This window comes from Acipenser ruthenus, chromosome 9 (genome assembly GCF_902713425.1).
Source record: "Acipenser ruthenus chromosome 9, fAciRut3.2 maternal haplotype, whole genome shotgun sequence".
NCBI classification, from domain to species: Eukaryota; Metazoa; Chordata; class Actinopteri; order Acipenseriformes; family Acipenseridae; genus Acipenser; species Acipenser ruthenus.
Window position 1 is genome coordinate 47,810,368 of NC_081197.1, and position 8,040 is coordinate 47,818,407.

Here is an 8,040-nt window from a genome sequence, read left to right on the forward strand (position 1 = left end):
TTGCCAAAATATTTTCTGTCTGCCATAAGCAAATAAAGGAGTGTTAGGTGTCCCAAAAGCATGTTTTTTTTTTTCAGTTACCTAAAATTATTATCATTATCATTAGTATATGCTTACATTGGCCAAACCTGAGTACTTAGTACCTGAGAACCTCATTGTGATAAAGTACACTAAGTTGTTTCTTTAGCTAACTATATTGAGGCTGAATAAACTGATATTTCCTATACTTGCTGTATTACCTTGTTACCCTCTATATCGTCAGTTGAATATCTAATCAAGCTTACTTTCAATAGAATATTGAAAATGGACAGGAATGATAGACAGGTACTGTATGTACTGCATTACATATTTTAACACTAGGTGGCACTATTTCCTTAAAATCCTAAGCCTATAACCTGGTAAATCATTTGTAAATAAAATCTGTTATCCATTTATCAAATAAAGTTTTAATTATTGCTTATTTTAATAATACATTTAAAGAAATACCTTTATAAAATAAACTCTAGAAAATTTAATACCTGGTCCTTTAAAAGGTAAGGGCCCAGGTGAGGAACTAAAATTGAGCAATCTTAATCTCCTCACAAAGCTGTCCTATACAAAAAGTCTGAAAAATATAACTATGATACCATAATACTACCAGTATATTACCTTGAAGAAAGCATAAGCAAAATGACCAGAAATGTCAACTAAGGCACTACAATGGACAACCAGTGTGTATTGTGTTCATACCATTATGACACCATGCCAAATTACAGCTAAGTGCTACCATTGCACCTTAGTCCTGCACCAGTGGCTTGCAGTTGTAGAGCAATTGCATTGCAATGAAATTATTATGGAAGGCCATTGTGTCTCAGGTGTGATCTTTTGAGCAGATGCATTGTGTGGTGTTGTGTAATATGTGTACTGATGTTAAGAACGGTTGAGAGCCCTAGGTGAAAGGTTAGTTCATTCATCCCTGTTGCAAAGAAAATACATCAACAAACCAGAGAATTTCTGGCGCATGGTTAATCTCACAATGGTCAGTGTGAATAGCTGCTAAAACAGAAGGGATGTTGTTCAAAATGCATTCACCTTTTGGGGCTACGATTATATATAGACAATTGCAAATCAGTGACACAACTTACTAAAACCAAGTACACCACTTTAATCCAGAAACAGAACTCCTAGCTATTGTAAAAGACTTGAAGATCGTAGCTTTTATTAAAACGACATTATTGATCATAATACAGGGTTCAGAGTTACAGATTCTTCAGTCTTATGATCATTCTCAGTTGCCAATGTGTTTGTAACTTTGTGGTTCTACTATATGGAGTCACACTCTGTGGTGTTGTATGCTGTATTATTCAGTTTATTCAAAAGTGTGCCCCAAATCAAACAAAAAGAATGAAAAGCCAGCTAAATTATTACACTTTAAAAAACACTTTCCTCTCAATGAAAAGCTACATACATACTTCATTACTGTGCACAGCAGGCACTGCATTTCTGAAGAAGAGCTGCACTCGCACTGTCTTTAATAATTTATACTGCTGTTTCAGTGTGCCATTAAGTTCCTTACGGCTGAAGAAAGAAAATAGGCAAAGAATATATACTGCATGATACTGCAAGCCACAGCAGAATTAAGCGCTTGAAAACACAGCACAACATTCCCTAATAACACTTGCAATGCATTATGACTTCAAAGGTATGGCTTTAAGTCTATGACATTATTATTTATTGATTTTATTTTGTTTTATTTCTTTGATCACCAACTGCCACGACAACACACTCGTTTTTTTATGCAGTACTCCTGACGAACTTCAACCATTGCCCGCATCGTACCGGCTCTTAAGGTAGCTTGTGTTGGAGCAGCAGGACAAGCTCGCCATCCCGCCCGCTGCTTTCCTGCATTAGTGCTCGCCAAAACACAACGCACCCAGGGGAGAGATACCATGGTAAATAGGTAACCTATTTACCATGGTATCCCTCCCCTGCGGCGGCTGCTCTTGATCTCCGGCTGCTCTTGATCTCCGTGAACGCACCCGCTGTCACATTGAAGCGCTTGAAGCGCTTGAAAACACAGCACAACATTCCCTAATAACACTTGCAATGCATTATGACTTCAAAGGTATGACTTTAAGTCTATGACATTATTATTTATTGATTTTATTTTGTTTTATTTCTTTGATCACAAACTGCCACGACAACACACTCGTTTTTTTATGCAGTACTCCTGACGAACTTCACCCATTGCCCGCATCGTACCGGCTCTTAAGGTAGCTTGTGTTGGAGCAGCAGGACAAGCTCGCCATCCCGCCCGCTGCTTTCCTGCATTAGTGCTCACCAAAACACAACGCACCCAGGGGAGAGATACCATGGTAGATAGGTAACCTATTTACCATGGTATCCCTCCCCTGCGGCGGCTGCTCTTGATCTCCGGCTGCTGTTGATCTCCGTGAACGCACCCGCTGTCACATTGAAGCGCTTGAAGCGCTTGAAAACACAGCACAACATTCCCTAATAACACTTGCAATGCATTATGACTTCAAAGGTATGACTTTAAGTCTATGACATTATTATTTATTGAGTTTATTTTGTTTTATTTCTTTGATCACCAACTGCCACGACAACACACTCGTTTTTTTTATGCAGTACTCCTGACGAACTTCACCCATTGCCCGCATCGTACCGGCTCTTAAGGTAGCTTGTGTTGGAGCAGCAGGACAAGCTTGCCATCCCGCCCACTGCTTTCCTGCATTAGTGCTCACCAAAACCGTTCGCCGAAACAAAAATAGGTAAATAGGTAACCTATTTACCATGGTATCTCTCCCCTGGGTGCGTTGTGTTTTGCGCCGGCTGCTCTTGATCTCCGTGAACGCACCCGCTGTCTCCAAACCTTGCAGAGCAGCACAGTGAAGCGCTTGAAAACACAGCACAACATTCCCTAATAACACTTGCAATGCATTATGACTTCAAAGGTATGACTTTAAGTCTATGACATTATTATTTATAGATTTTATTTTGTTTTATATCTTTGATCACCAACTGCCACGACAACAGACTCGTTTTTTTATGCAGTACTCCTGACGAACTTCACCCATTGCCCGCATCGTACCTGCTCTTAAGGTAGCTTGTGTTGGAGCAGCAGGACAAGCTCGCCATCCCGCCCGCTGCTTTCCTGCATTAGTGCTCACCAAAACACAACGCACCCAGGGGAGAGATACCATGGTAAATAGGTAACCTATTTATCATAGACTTAAAGTCATACCATGGTAAATAGGTAACCTATTTACCATGGTATCCCTCCCCTGCGGCGGCTGCTCTTGATCTCCGGCTGCTCTTGATCTCCGTGAACGCACCCGCTGTCACATTGAAGCGCTTGAAAACACAGCACAACATTCCCTAATAACACTTGCAATGCATTATGACTTCAAAGGTATGACTTTAAGTCTATGACATTATTATTTATTGATTTTATTTTGTTTTATTTCTTTGATCACCAACTGCCACGACAACACACTCGTTTTTTTATGCAGTACTCCTGACGAACTTCACCCATTGCCCGCATCGTACCGGCTCTTAAGGTAGCTTGTGTTGGAGCAGCAGGACAAGCTCGCCATCCCGCCCGCTGCTTTCCTGCTTCAGTGCTCGCCAAAACACAACGCACCCAGGGGAGAGATACCATGGTAAATAGGTAACCTATTTACCATGGTATCCCTCCCCTGCGGCGGCTGCTCTTGATCTCCGGCTGCTGTTGATCTCCGTGAACGCACCCGCTGTCACATTGAAGCGCTTGAAGCGCTTGAAAACACAGCACAACATTCCCTAATAACACTTGCAATGCATTATGACTTCAAAGGTATGACTTTAAGTCTATGACATTATTATTTATTGATTTTATTTTGTTTTATTTCTTTGATCACCAACTGCCACGACAACACACTCGTTTTTTTATGCAGTACTCCTGACGAACTTCACCCATTGCCCGCATCGTACCGGCTCTTAAGGTAGCTTGTGTTGGAGCAGCAGGACAAGCTCGCCATCCCGCCCGCTGCTTTCCTGCATTACTGCTCACCAAAACCGTTCGCCAAAACAAAAATAGGTAAATAGTTAACCTATTTACCATGGTATCTCTCCCCTGGGTGCGTTGTGTTTTGCGCCGGCTGCTCTTGATCTCCGTGAACGCACCCGCTGTCTCCAAACCTTGCAGAGCAGCACAGTGAAGCGCTTGAAAACACAGCACAACATTCCCTAATAACAATTGCAATGCATTATGACTTCAAAGGTATGACTTTAAGTCTATGACATTATTATTTATTGATTTTATTTTGTTTTATTTCTTTGATCACCAACTGCCACGACAACACACTCGTTTTTTTATGCAGTACTCCTGACGAACTTCACCCATTGCCCGCATCGTACCGGCTCTTAAGGTAGCTTGTGTTGGAGCAGCAGGACAAGCTCGCCATCCCGCCCGCTGCTTTCCTGCATTACTGCTCACCAAAACCGTTCGCCAAAACAAAAATAGGTAAATAGTTAACCTATTTACCATGGTATCTCTCCCCTGGGTGCGTTGTGTTTTGCGCCGGCTGCTCTTGATCTCCGTGAACGCACCCGCTGTCTCCAAACCTTGCAGAGCAGCACAGTGAAGCGCTTGAAAACACAGCACAACATTCCCTAATAACAATTGCAATGCATTATGACTTCAAAGGTATGACTTTAAGTCTATGACATTATTATTTATTGATTTTATTTTGTTTTATTTCTTTGATCACCAACTGCCACGACAACACACTCGTTTTTTTATGCAGTACTCCTGACGAACTTCACCCATTGCCCGCATCGTACCGGCTCTTAAGGTAGCTTGTGTTGGAGCAGCAGGACAAGCTCGCCATCCCGCCCGCTGCTTTCCTGCATTAGTGCTCGCCAAAACACAACGCACCCAGGGGAGAGATACCATGGTAAATAGGTAACCTATTTACCATGGTATCCCTCCCCTGCGGCGGCTGCTCTTGATCTCCGGCTGCTCTTGATCTCCGTGAACGCACCCGCTGTCTCCAAACCTTGCAGAGCAGCACATTGAAGCGCTTGAAAACACAGCACAACATTCCCTAATAACACTTGCAATGCATTATGACTTCAAAGGTATGACTTTAAGTCTATGACATTATTATTTATTGATTTTATTTTGTTTTATTTCTTTGATCACCAACTGCCACGACAACACAGTCGTTTTTTTATGCAGTGCTCCTGACGAACTTCACCCATTGCCCGCATCGTACCGGCTCTTAAGGTAGCTTGTGTTGGAGCAGCAGGACAAGCTCGCCATCCCGCCCGCTGCTTTCCTGCATTAGTGCTCACCAAAACACAACGCACCCAGGGGAGAGATACCATGGTAGATAGGTAACCTATTTACCATGGTATCCCTCCCCTGCGGCGGCTGCTCTTGATCTCCGGCTGCTGTTGATCTCCGTGAACGCACCCGCTGTCACATTGAAGCGCTTGAAGCGCTTGAAAACACAGCACAACATTCCCTAATAACACTTGCAATGCATTATGACTTCAAAGGTATGACTTTAAGTCTATGACATTATTATTTATTGATTTTATTTTGTTTTATTTCTTTGATCACCAACTGCCACGACAACACACTCGTTTTTTTATGCAGTACTCCTGACGAACTTCACCCATTGACCGCATCGTACCGGCTCTTAAGGTAGCTTGTGTTGGAGCAGCAGGACAAGCTCGCCATCCCGCCCGCTGCTTTCCTGCATTACTGCTCACCAAAACCGTTCGCCGAAACAAAAATAGGTAAATAGGTAACCTATTTACCATGGTATCTCTCCCCTGGGTGCGTTGTGCTTTGCGCAGGCTGCTCGTGATCTCCGTGAACGCACCCGCTGTCTCCAAACCTTGCAGAGCAGCACAGTGAAGCGCCTGAAAACACAGCACATCATTCCCTAATAACACTTGCAATGCATTATGACTTCAAAGGTATGACTTTAAGTCTATGACATTATTATTTATTTATTTTAATTTGTTTTATTTCTTTGATCACCAACTGCCACGACAACACACTCGTTTTTTATGCAGTACTCCTGACGAACTTCACCCATTGCCCGCATCGTACCGGCTCTTAAGCTAGCTTGTGTTGGAGCAGCAGGACAAGCTCGCCATCCCGCCCGCTGCTTTCCTGCATTAGTGCTCGCCAAAACACAACGCACCCAGGGGAGAGATACCATGGTAAATAGGTAACCTATTTACCATGGTATCCCTCCCCTGCGGCGGCTGATCTTGATCTCCGGCTGCTCTTGATCTCCGTGAACGCACCCGCTGTCTCCAAACCTTGCAGAGCAGCACATTGAAGCGCTTGAAAACACAGCACAACATTCCCTAATAACACTTGCAATGCATTATGACTTCAAAGGTATGACTTTAAGTCTATGACATTATTATTTATTGATTTTATTTTGTTTTATTTCTTTGATCACCAACTGCCACGACAACACACTCGATTTTTTATGCAGTACTCCTGACGAACTTCACCCATTGCCCGCATCGTACCGGCTCTTAAGGTAACTTGTGTTGGAGCAGCAGGACAAGCTCGCCATCCCGTCCGCTGCTTTCCTGCATTAGTGCTCACCAAAACACAACGCACCCAGGGGAGAGATACCATGGTAAATAGGTAACCTATTTACCATGGTATCCCTCCCCTGCGGCGGCTGCTCTTGATCTCCGGCTGCTGTTGATCTCCGTGAACGCACCCGCTGTCACATTGAAGCGGTTGAAGCGCTTGAAAACACAGCACAACATTCCCTAATAACACTTGCAATGCATTATGACTTCAAAGGTATGACTTTAAGTCTATGACATTATTATTTATTGATTTTATTTTGTTTTATTTCTTTGATCACCAACTGCCACGACAACACACTCGTTTTTTTATGCAGTACTCCTGACGAACTTCACCCATTGCCCGCATCGTACCGGCTCTTAAGGTAGCTTGTGTTGGAGCAGCAGGACAAGCTCGCCATCCCGCCCGCTGCTTTCCTGCATTAGTGCTCACCAAAACACAACGCACCCAGGGGAGAGATACCATGGTAATTAGGTAACCTATTTACCATGGTATCCCTCCCCTGCGGCGGCTGCTCTTGATCTCCGGCTGCTGTTGATCTCCGTGAACGCACCCGCTGTCACATTGAAGCGCTTGAAGCGCTTGAAAACACAGCACAACATTCCCTAATAACACTTGCAATGCATTATGACTTCAAAGGTATGATTTAAGTCTATGACATTATTATTTATTGATTTTATTTTGTTTTATTTCTTTGATCACCAACTGCCACGACAACACACTCGTTTTTTTATGCAGTACTCCTGACGAACTTCACCCATTGCCCGCATCGTACCGGCTCTTAAGGTAGCTTGTGTTGGAGCAGCAGGACAAGCTCGCCATCCCGCCCGCTGCTTTCCTGCATTAGTGCTCACCAAAACCGTTCGCCGAAACAAAAATAGGTAAATAGGTAACCTATTTACCATGGTATCTCTCCCCTGGGTGCGTTGTGTTGTGCGCCGGCTGCTCTTGATCTCCGTGAACGCACCCGCTGTCTCCAAACCTTGCAGAGCAGCACAGTGAAGCGCTTGAAAACACAGCACAACATTCCCTAATAACAATTGCAATGCATTATGACTTCAAAGGTATGACTTTAAGTCTATGACATTATTATTTATTGATTTTAATTTGTTTTATTTCTTTGATCACCAACTGCCACGACAACACACTCGTTTTTTTATGCAGTACTCCTGACGAACTTCACCCATTGCCCGCATCGTACCGGCTCTTAAGGTAGCTTGTGTTGGAGCAGCAGGACAAGCTCGCCAGCCCGCCCGCTGCTTTCCTGCATTAGTGCTCGCCAAAACACAACGCACCCAGGGGAGAGAAACCATGGTAAATAGGTAACCTATTTACCATGGTATCCCTCCCCTGCGGCGGCTGATCTTGATCTCCGGCTGCTCTTGATCTCCGTGAACGCACCCGCTGTCTCCAAACCTTGCAGAGCAGCA